The sequence below is a fragment of the Haplochromis burtoni genome, unplaced genomic scaffold (genome assembly GCF_018398535.1).
Source record: "Haplochromis burtoni strain Fernald_Lab_line unplaced genomic scaffold, NCSU_Asbu1 Contig_26, whole genome shotgun sequence".
NCBI classification, from domain to species: domain Eukaryota; kingdom Metazoa; phylum Chordata; class Actinopteri; order Cichliformes; family Cichlidae; genus Haplochromis; species Haplochromis burtoni.
The window spans coordinates 3013384-3025698 of record NW_024582387.1 but is presented as its reverse complement, the minus strand read 5'-3'; the positions used below and the strand labels follow the sequence as shown (position 1 = coordinate 3025698).

Below are 12315 nucleotides of genomic sequence, written 5' to 3'. Positions count from 1 at the left end.
CAGCACTGTCACAGCACTCATTCTCAGCCAAGGCTCTCATATCTGGTGTCGTTGTCATTGTCACTCCTTGAATGAGAAAAAGAAGGGAAAAAGAAGCTTGACACAAAAGTCAGCAGCTCTCTTTTGCAGCAGCGGTAATTTCATGTCAAGAAAAGAATGCATTCAGGTGCAGTCTGTTCATATGCATTATATTGGAACTGCACATGTGAGGAACAGCAGGAGGCAAATGAGGACGGGAGGTCGTTTGGATAATCGTGGAGGGACGCCAATGGGAGCTAAAGGCAGCTACGGGTGGGATGGAGCTAAGACTAAGGGAAATACTGGGACACTTCTGTCTTTGTTTTGTGGATTTACTTGGTAAGGTGTGATTGTTGAACAACTCACTGCTGACCTATTTATTTCCTAAACTGCTGACCTAATAATGATAAAGCCAGTGACTTCATTTCCATTCTTGTTTAAGTTAAAACTCAATTAAAATCTGAACACATTCTGAAACAAGAAAATGCACACAAAGGGGGGGAAAGGCTTAAGATCTGAAGAACTATGATTTGGCCATGTCAAAAATAGGTGTATCTTTAATTTCAGCAACAATGCTACTACTTATGATAATTTCCTTATTTGTAAAATATTGTCAGGTAGTGGTGTTGATTGTATTTTGGGTCCCTAAAAATCTGGCTTCAAATATTTGGTATTTCTCTGTAACATTAAATGAAGGTTTAGAGGGGGGAAACAGTCTGAATTATATGTCCACCTACTTCATCTGCTCCAGCTACAGCTTTTGCTTTACACACTGTTTTTCTACAGGCTTTGTTTCAAAGAATGGCTTTTGATGACAGCCATAGAAGAAGAGTTACAATGCTACAGTCATTTCCAGAAAATATAGACCTGCAGGTGCAAGGATACAACAAGCTCTCCAACAACTTCTCGAACATGTGATTGTACCTGTGATCTTAGCTCTCCTTTACTCCAAATGCACTATTTTTCCACCACTGCCTTTTGGTCTGTCGAGGCCACTTATGGAGGAACTAAAAGTGAAAGTGAAGAAGTGACACCTTTCCTCTTCTGTGATGTAGGTCCAGTGTTCCCTGTATGACTGTTGAACACTCTTGCACGAAGGAGCTACTCCTGTTTTTTTGGCAGACACAAAATCTCACATGGTTTTCCAACCAACACTGGAAAAAGGGTTTCAAATGTAAAAAAAAAAAAAAAAATCCTAATTTTGGCTACTTATGCACACAGCAAATAATAAAATGGGTCCAAAAACTGTTTATTTTTAATTTAACTTCAGTGGATGGGTGCTTTTGTTATCAGTATCAAGTCTTATTTCGTCCATCTATCATTTATTTATTTATGACTGGCATGATCTAGATTAATGTGCAATATGATATAAAGTAAAAAATTGATCGAACAAAAGGACTCCAGCATGTAGGAAACATTAAATGGGCTTGAGGAAAGGTGAATGTAACTCGATGACAGATTCGCAGGCAGGAGGCAAGATGCTCTCGAACCCTAGTGTAAGATAATGTGCATAATCCACTGCAGGGATGTTAATTGCACTCATTTCACACTCCATTTCACACAACGCTGCCCTAGGAAGAATCTGTGTGTATGATGACTCAGGAAATACACAACATCACTCTTCTGCATCTTTCTCGTGTTGTTTCTCTCCATTGTTAATAATCTGGAGTCAAATCACTTTTCCACGCTATTGTAGAATAAATTATGTGTCAGGAATGTAATAAGTACCAAAGCCATGTTATGCATGAAATACACACGAGTTAATGGAAGCCAGCGTTTCCTCAAAAATTACTTCAAAAGATGCATTATGGACATTAAAACGGTCTAATTTCCACCTGTGGCTTTATTCAGAATTTACAATCTAACAGACAATTGAAATGGTACCACCTAAAGGGAAAACAGTGTCTGTTCATATATATATGATAGCCTGTTATGAGGATAAACATTTCATTTCCATCCATCAGTCCTAAGTGTGGGGAATCTCCATCACTGCTGTCAGAAGTCCATTAAAATAGCTTGCTCATCATACCTTAAATATGATATGAAATTAATCCATTAATTAATAGTGTGTACAAAATGAAACATTTTAGCACACTATAAATGTATAATGCATGTAAAAAAAACTGTCCTTAGAGAGATAAAATTGAGTCCACTAATTGCAGGAAGTTTAAGTGAAAAGCTGACAAATTCTCAACTATGAGAATGGCCATAGTGTTTCTTAATGCACTGAGAGAAAATATTATGAGTATCTATGAAAGCATGTTTACATAATGTGAATGCAACACGAGGGCATAAATCAGTGCAGGGATTTTTAACTTGGCTGTTTTAGTTCACACACTGATCCGTATATTTAGTCATCTGTTTCATTTCACATTAAACGACCTACTATTTATTTCACATATAAAATGCCGTGTTTGTACTGTAGCCAAGTTTCCCATATCCCTCCAATCTTTACTATGGAATTGTTTGGAAAACCTCCCTGGTGAGCAGATGGTGCCTGCCGGGAGGAGAATAAAGCTAAAACCTGGGCTCTATACACTGCACACACATTTCCCCATTTCCAGGCAAGCTTTTGTAAAAGGGAACAACAGAGGTCTAGTGGGAATTTAACCATGGGTCTGTTTTGGAAAACACGTTTGTTTATTGGAGCCTTTCTCTATGCAGCAGCTACAGTAAACACCGTGGATACTGGAGACTGGAGAAGAGCATCAAGCCCCCACTTGCTGAAATGATTTCAATCACTTTGATCTTCATGGTTTCCATCATGAATGTGATGTGTTCATTATTTGACCCCTTTGTCAATGGAACAAAAAGACAGAGAAGCATTTGAATTTACTGGGAAAGCTTATCTACGTATGCTGGTGAATTCTGTATTATTAAGCAGAGAATGAGGCAATGCTACAGTATGTTCTTATGGCTGCTTACGCTCTCGTCCACACTGTATTGAAGAGAACTTAGCAGCAGGCAAACCAGGGGTCTTACGCTGAGTCTGCACTTGCTAAACTAACTCAGAGGACATGATAAGCCAGGCAAAGCTTGGAAAAGTAAATCTGAGGCTGTTTGAATAAGCCCTGCACCTCTCTGTCAGCTGCAATCAGCGCACAGAGTATTCGTCCCAATCTCTCTCTGGGGGAGATTTCTTAAGCACGCTTTGTTGCTAGATCCAGGTAGGCTATCAGTCACTGCAGTAGTGAAGAACATGCCAACAAGAATAACCCCAACATAAGACATAAATCCATCTCATGGGACCTCAGAGGCTGGACGAGAACAAATTAAAAAAATCTCTCTTTTGCTGAGTCACTCTCTTTAGATAATTACCCACTGATATGAAGAATATTTCCCCACTTGGCTGTAAGTTCAGAGGGAATGCAGACAATGGCATATTTGGCCGTAATCATAGCAGCCCCCCACCATCAATTGAAGCTAAGAGAGTAAGATAGCACAGAGCTAATCTTTGGCTCAACAAAAAGGCCCGAGGGGGCAGCACAAAATGGAAGCAGTATTAAAAAAAATTTGCTCCTGGCATGAACCTTCACTGCCTCTCCAAGCCCTTTATTAAAAGGCCAACAACAGACAAAAACTGTGCAGGTAAATCAAGCTTAATATGCATCCCTAATAACCAGGAAAGAAAGCCTTAAAGTGCAGCCCATGCATGCCTAAATAATCTATTAAAGTTTGCTCTGGGGTATAGTACAGCAGCAGTCTCACATCAGCTGGTCTACTACTGTCTCCACTCTCCCTTCCACTGCCAGGAGGCTGCACATCTGCACAGCACAGTGACTGACAGTCGATGGTTCACACACCGTTTACCCCACCCCCGACACACTCTCACAAAACACCACCCAGCCGGGGTGCTCCCCTGCGTGACTCAACTTGTTTCAGGGCTGAGAGGGAGACACTGGGGGAGAGGTGGGGATGAGACAAATGTGGGGGAGCTGGGAACGATGAAGCGGTTGTTTGCATGCTGCTGTGTTGCTGCCTTTCAGAGTTAAACTGGGTTTTGCTTGAATTGAAGAGAGGATTTATCCATGGTTTCGGTCTAATCTGCGCTTTCAAAGCTGCAACTATATTTATATTAAAACCCCGCAGCTCCAGTAGTTTCGATATTGAGTCATTCTTTTATCATATTTTTGCGAGACTTCAGGCGCCTCTGCAGCGCAGCGAGATACAGGGCTCCACACAAAACGCTGCGCCTTAACGCGTAAAAACAATCAATGCACTTACAGTCCAGGGCGTTGCACTCCTTTTTACAGCCAGCACATATATTTACTTTTCTAAACTACAACCGTGTGAATCATCAATTGAAGTATTATACAGCTCTGAAATGTACATGACAAATGTTTTGTGTGCACCCCCAGATATCTATCATGGGTCCTCGTTGCCAGCGCTCTGCGTTCACACTAGTTAGTATCAAGTAATTTTAAGTCACGACGTTAACAAACATTTGATTGTCATTGATGGCCCATTTTGCGGCTCGGGCGGCTGTTCTTACCCCTTTCTCCTGTCCACGAAGAAGCCTTTCATAAGAAGTGACCCATATCCACGGCAAAATCGCATCTTGTTAGGCGCATCAATTTGTAGAGAGAAGATTTCCCGAGCTTCAAAAAAAGCGTCTAAACATTCTTTCTGAATAGTATCCAGCGGGAATGTACACTCGTTTGGAGGCTCCGTCAATCTCCCCAAATCATTTCGAGCGCTGTCCTCGGAAAAGTGGCGCTGAAAGTCTCAAGTCCTAACTTTAGGCTGTGTGCGAAGGGAAAATAAAAGACACGTCCAGTAGAGCTACTCACTAATACAGCTCCTGCGAAAAGCGGATCTGATTTTACGGGATAAAAGAGCGGAGAAGCGCATATCCCACACCCGAGGCGAGAGCACTTTCTCATTGACAGAGGGAAGACTACATGCGCCCCTTGCACTGGATGTGAATGATGTTAAATGCATCGCAGCACACCGCCTTTATCAGGAAAGAAATGCACCATCAGTGAACGACGGGGGAAAAAAGGTGTGAATGTCTGATTAAAGCATATAAAGCTACCAGCGCTTTGGCTGGAGTGTGACATACAGGCTGTGCATCAATTTGTTTCATTTTAACGTCCATTTGGCCGCCTGCTGCTTCACCCCTCAGCACACCCAGACCTCAGTGTCGAGGATTGTGTTTATCTTCGTCTATATAGTGAGCAACAAGAAACACAGAAAACCACCCTGTCTACCCCTACTGCCAGTCAAATCTGATTTAGTTGATATTTTTGTTTGTTTGCTTGTTTGTTTGTTTGTTTTTAATAAAATATCTCAGTATTTAAGTTGTAAGGCTCATTTCATGCGTACCAAATCCTTTTGGACTAATTAAACAAGTCACAACAATTCTGTTTTATCCGACTGATATTTTTCTGTCAGATATAATGAATTCCTGTGACTGTGAGATCGCTTGCAATCAATGCAATTTTCACGGCGACAGCAGCAGAGATGGTATAAATGATTCAAATGTGACGCTTTTGGGTCGGCTCGCACGTTACAGGTGCTGTTGCGCAGCCTATGCAGTATGTTGAATCTCAAAGGTTTGGGATGCTGTGCGTAGACCATGACGAAGATATCAAGTCCAATCACCGAGTGAGAAAACTCAATCTAGATACTGGGAGTGTGTTGTGTGTCCGTGTGCGTGTTTCCCTGACTGACAGCAGCCACGCTCTGCAGCACATTTATGAAATTATGTCCAAGGGCATGCCAATATATGTCCCAGATTATCCAGCAAAAATGCGAGAAATTAGTTTTAAACTAGGCATGGGATGTTATTATTTGAGACTTGAATGCGATTGATGCACCCATTTTTTGGCTATTAACCTTCAAACGTCTAACGTGTGCTGTGAAGTGACAAAGGACTTCCTCATCGATCAGTTCAACGGTGGCATCGGTGCATCTTGCAGTCCTGATTGATTAATTTTCCAAGATGTCCAATAGGAGGCTCCCGGTGATTATTTGGCCTTTGCCTCGAGTATATGCGCAGCTGCTCTTTCTGCCTCCCTGATCACAGGGCAGGGGGGGTGGAGGCTTTCACAGGTCTGAGTGGGTCACACCTGTGGAGTGTTGGACGTACTCCACCACATCAAGGGAAGGTGGAAGGGATTGTGCCTAAGAGAGAGAGAGAGACTTGGAGGCTGAGGCAGTGGGGGTCCTTGGTGGTGGTGGGTGGTGGTGTAGGTGCTATGTGTGTGTGTGTGTGTGTGTGGTGTGTGTGTGTGTGTGTGTGTTGTGTGTGTGTTGATGTGATGTGTTTCTGTGTGTGTGTGTCGTGTGTGTGTGTGTGTGTGTGTGTGTGCATGTTTGGTGTGTCACAGCCTTCTGAATATTCATCCACACCTCTGCTGGAGCAAATTCCAGCTACATGCCTAGACTGAGTGAAAGTCTTGTGAGCTGTAGTGGGACCTTGTAAGTCATGCAAAAAATAAGAAAAGAAAAAAATCACAGATCTAACTCGTGCACATTATTGAACAGAGTGTTTTACATCTTTTTATTACTCCACAAAGCATTGACTCCCTTCCATCTGTCAGCTCCTCAAACCGGTGTTCTATTTCTGTTTAGCATAGTTGGCATAATAAGTGAATTATTTAGCTGTGGAGAATGGCTACAAAAGTTATTTCCACCAGGAGACCCATTTCTGCTTTGCTTTCTGCTGCAGTAGACCGGGTCTTGTCAAACGTGCTTGCTCTGAGGATAACATGTTATGGAACTGAGTCCTCCCCATCCCTCTGCGCAAGACAACTCTGGAGAATTACTTGTTTCAATTAGCTATGGGGCGGAGAGAATTTAAGCCATGTTAATTCCAGTCACTTGTGAAAATCCCAGTCAAAGAGACTAGCCACTCAAGCATAATCGCCTTCCCCCAGACATCTCTCATTTCATGGATCCATTAGGGAAATTAATCAAAATGTAAATTGTGAGGTCACAAGATTTCACTTTATTGACGGTGTTCAGTAAAGGCCAAAACTTCACTACTTGATTTAGAGGAATCCTCTTCTTATGACAACTCCGAGCTGTTTTGGCTTTTGCCCATTCACTCATTCAGTGATCTAGATAATTTGGCTTTAAATAGCTTTTTTTTCTTCTTATAACAAAAGCTGGATTAATCTCAGTGAGGATGAGCTGCCTTAAAAGTTTTCAAAGACAAATGATGATGTGTGGAAGAATAAGGAGGAGGAGATGACACAGATGCTCCCCATTCAAATAAATAATCTAATTGTTGGAACAGAATCTGATGTTTGTGTCACATCTTTTCATCAGCGTCTGTGTCATCGAATATTGAACTCTGAGGACATACAGACTGTTCGCTAACATCTGATTATCTAAAATTGAGACTGTCTGACACGCCCACAAGTGGCAAGACAAAGGAATGAGTCAGTTTGTCACTCTTGTTTAAAGCAATATTTTGCAACGAAATGGTGAAACAGGCCAGCCGGGGCAGACAGACAAGCCATATGCTTTATGTGAGTGAAATATTTTTGTCGTGTTGCTGGCTGGCTGACAGTTGTCGCAGCTGTCACCTTTGAACTCCAAGAGCCTTTTTTATATAAGAGACTGGCTGCAGTCCAAATTGGCCGAGGATGTGCACACAGAAAAACAGATTTGATCTGTAGATTACCACGAAACACTTAGACAGCTGCATTAGATTACTGCATGTATAGAGATGCCTTGTGAGTAATAGAAAATACAGTTAATAAGAGTGTTTTAGCATAGATCAAGAAACAGTGGCCAAAAATACCAAAGCCATCAAAGCTATAAAAATACAGAGCAGTGCTGTCTGTAGGTTTAGTGATGTTGCTTTCTCTGTCTTTTGGTGACTCTTTAGCTCTTTATTAAAGTAAATTATCATACATCAAATAATTGATTGAGAACTTATTTAGCAATTAATGTTTAGTATTAAATGCTGATAATATTCATATTAGTTTTCAAATGAAAGTGATTTAACCTTATATTATGATACTATACACATGAGCTCATCTCTCTTGGCTGTTAAATAAATTAGGTATTGAATATCACTGGATATATGAGCTTGGGCTTTCTGTAACTGGCATAATAGCAGCCCCTGGTGGTTATGTCATTTAACATGCACTCAAACCTCAACTCAAAAAAGAGTGGTTTACCATAATTTGGATATAATATTGAAGTGAGACATATACACTGTTTTCCATCAGACATCAGTCAAATTAGATAACTATAGCTCAGTCAGGCCTTTTATTAAATGGATCATAGCAGAAGACAAGATGAACAAATAGTGATATGTATTTAATATTTAGATTTTTAGACACTTTTCCAGATAGTCCTTTTTTTTCTTTTCTTTTTTTGCTGAGCATTCAATTAAAGAAAACTAAAGCGCAATATCTGATGGGCTGTGATATAAGTAATGATTTTATATGTTACCAACCTTTTCAGCAATGATTCTTTGCAGACAGAGGACAATGCTACTTTAAGCCCAGAAAAACACAACCCAGTAAATTGGTTCTCCTGTGTGTGAAGCAGCACAATCTATTCTGGCCTTGGGCAAGACAACACAATCTCCTGCTTGTTTGGTCATTAACGTGCATATTTACCAGATGAAAAAAAAGGTACTTGAAAGGTTAATGTTGCCAATATCTTTGGAGTCTTCGATTAAACAGACCTCAGCAGCTACATAGCCTTTGGTTGTATGGCATCTTCTGGGATTGCAATATTAAGAGATATAGCACTAAAGCTGAATTTCCCTGCTCATTTACTTTTGACACAGTTGAGCTTTGGTTCTGACTGCTGGGTCTACTGCTAGCACTAATGTAACAACTAGGCTGATGAGCTTTTACACTCATTCTTTGTTCTAAAAATAAAAATGTGGAGTGTTCTGGGTTGTAGCAACTGCCAGCATTCACACATAAATGTGCAAATGCATAATAAAAAGTTCCAGTGGTTTCAAACTGGCTAAATGTATATGTAAATGTATGCGCTGAGACTTAATGTCTCAACTATTTAAAACTGTAGCTACGTTTTAGTCAGTTTCTGGAAAAGACCTGTGGGTGAAAGAGACTAAGGACACAAAACAAGACACAAAAGGGTAAAAGTCAAAAGTACAGGTTGTACCAAACTAGGTAGACAAATAAAGTTAAAAGTGTGCCAGCCGAACACAGACAAGGACACGAACAATGTACCATGGAGACAGATTAGCAGAGTGGGAAGAGGTGACCAAAGAGGTGCAACAGGTGGCAGAACAGAAGATCAGGTGGAAGAGGTTGGTCTGATGAGAACAGATCGTGAGAAAACAGCTATGCTCAGTAAATGATTGAATCAGTCAAGAACTTCCACCCAAGTAAGTTACACCCAGACATAAGCACATTGTGTTGAAAAAAGATGATATGCAGTAGATAATTTAAAAAACAAAACAAATGGATGGATGAATGAATGGAATTCTTATTTTAAAACATTGATTTGTTTTTAGACTATATGCGACTACTTAAAAACATGCAGTCTCTCTTGTGGCTCTTTCATACATAGTGGTTACTGCATTGGACAGCTTTTCAAAAGCTATTTTCTTGGGCATGAATGGTTTTGATTGTGTCTGCCTATTCGCCATCAGTTGGCTGTTTCACAACACACACACACACACACCACACACACACACACACACACACACACACACACACACACACACACACACACAGTTAGAAGAATTTACGGAAGAAACAAATGCAAGCATCCAAGACAGCCGACAGTGTCCTCTGTCTCGCAGCTGATCATGTGTCCATGGATGTCATGCATCACTAGTTATCATTCAACTAAAAACTGTGGATGCTACCAATTTTATTGTTGTGCAAACAAACAGCAAAATGTTCTCAGTTCTTTAGATTGTTCTGCAGTTTCTTTCTTTTAGCTATTTGTATGCAACATATGGTGTGTTTACAACAAAGTCATATTTGTACTAATTACTATTATGTGACTAGCCTTTTAATTGACATCTTTTGAGATCAGGTGGACCCAAGTCACTGAAGCAAATAGTACAGTTCTTTGAAGATGTATGCACATGGAAAAGCAAGTACCAAAACAAAGGATGTCCCAATTGAAACTTTAAAGAAAAAAGAAGAATTATATTATATCATGTTATATATTATATTTTTCAGAATTACGGGCAATATATCCACTGTATGTATAATACAGACAAAGATGCTGATGAGTACAAAAGATTTACAGCATTTGCATTGCTGTAAATTGCTTTTTTTCCCCTTCCTAAAAGTTTATACTTTTTAATTAATTTTCAAAGTTGTCACAAAGTACAGGTTGTCAAAATAATTCTTAAAAAGCCTTTTTACCACATAACTGTAATAAGCAAATCAGTAAGTTTAGTTATATTAACTGAAACTGGAACAATACCTGTGAGAGTGAAGCTTAAGATCTGTATCAAAGTCTGCAAGGACCCAGATTTAATGTCCTACATAATTATACGGAGGTTTCACTGTAAGATCTGAGACTATAGCTGTTCAGGTGTTGGTATCTAATTTAGGTTAGCTACTGTGTTCTATAGTTTGTTTTTTCTTTTTTTAATACAGTGTGCTTTAATATGCCTTAACTCTGATTAGTTTTCATCATTATCAACTGAAAATTAATATCCTTGATTTGGAGTTCATCACTTGTTAGGTTTTGATTTTCAGTATGTGTCACTTTTAATTTAAGCACACATATGGTACCAGTGACACAACGTAGAAGATAAACATCAAAGTCATGTTTCCTTTCATGAAAATTCAAACAAAAAAAGATCTATATTTAGAAAAGGGGGGGAAAAGGGGGAAAGGAACATAGTAAGAATTCTTCCTTAAAATACGCATGGATCAGATTATATGGTCTAGGAATAAGAGCTCCCTTATGAACGATTTTTTTAAAATTTATTAATTAATTAAAAAAGAAATGCTGCAGTACTGCAAGAGGTGAGCGCCCTCTTCTGGACAGGGCAGAAACTGTAACACCGCCCCTATGTGTGAATGGTTCATCAGAGACTTCCAAAGAGAATTGGTTGCCGTAGCAACAGCAGATCGTAATAGTGCAGCCTCTTGAGTGTGACCCTATGTTTAATTGTGTAAGACCTGCTTTCGTCATCCCGAAGAGAGAGAGAGAGGCGGCATAGAAAGTATATATTTCATTCTGTGCAAACAACCGTGACCCTGATGAATTTCAAATGTCTTTGCAACATGTGTTGTTTATTTTCTGTTGGGTTCATAAATCTTATGGATTCCTTGGAAGTTGGCAGATGCTTGGAGAAAGTGAAATCAAGATAGCTGAAACCCGAAATTTGATTCACTGAGAAAAATCATCAATTGAAACCATCAAAACTTCACCCGTCTTGGTGTCATACTTTCTGGGTTGTATCTCCTGGTGTTGGACCCTCAGAAGGATTTCTCAACCGGATTCCTTTTTTAAAATTTAGTTTTTAAAATTTACTCATACATTTCAAAGCCTGTCTGGGTTTCACTCCAAACTACGTAGAAGAAATATTCATTTGTTAAAAAAAAAAATTCATTTGTTAAAAAAACAGATGGATGGATGGATGGATGGATGGATGGATGGATGGATGGATGGATGGATGGATCGAATATAAGCCAGTTTGTAGTCCTACACCCTCAATCCTTAAGATACATTTGATAATCTTCAAATCACTTCCTAATGTAGAATTTCATAGACTTGGTTTTATATGATGCTTTTTGACCTTGTGTTTTATAGTCTTTTATGCCTGTTTATGGTATTTCAGTTGTCTTGTTTATTATGTCTGTTTCCTTTTTATTCTTTCACTAGATTTTGTTAATTATTGTCATTTTCTGTTCCGCATCTATTATAATGCTTTGGAGTTGTTTTAAATGTAAATTTTTTTAATTTTTTAGCATAAATGTATCTGACTTTTATGCCCATAATGTGAAACTTTCTGTCTGAATTTATCTTTTCAGTAATCTCCTTTTCCGTTTCTGTCAGTGCTTCTCTGAAACTGTTATATGTCATTTTATAGAGCAGGGAGGTTGTGAATTAATTGAGAAAGTGGTTAGCAGAATGGAAGATTAGTGAATGACTTGATAAAGAAATAAAGAGATTAGTTAGTCTAGCAGACAAGGCTGATATAATATAGATTTTTGTTGTAAATCTACAACAAACAAAAAATTCTGTGGCCCCACACGTCTGTGTGTTTTCCTTGCACACTGAAAATCATCTGCTAGTAGTCAACAACAATGATGCTGAATGTGCATAATTACAGTATCATGAAGCCTTTTCTCAACAACTGAGAATGTGCTGACCCAACTCCTG

The 12315-nt window shown here is 39.4% G+C and overlaps 1 protein-coding gene across 1 annotated transcript in view; it reads right to left on the bottom strand.

Moving 5' to 3' along the window:
• The window catches only part of LOC102289456 (metabotropic glutamate receptor 4), a 187121-nt gene extending 181871 nt beyond the window's left edge, over positions 1 to 5250 (bottom strand). The window contains exon 1 of the mRNA XM_005917943.3: positions 4511 to 5250. The gene's annotated coding sequence lies outside the window, so the exon portion shown is untranslated. The remainder of the gene's footprint in view (positions 1 to 4510) is intronic.
• Between the last annotated feature and the right edge of the window lie 7065 nt (positions 5251 to 12315).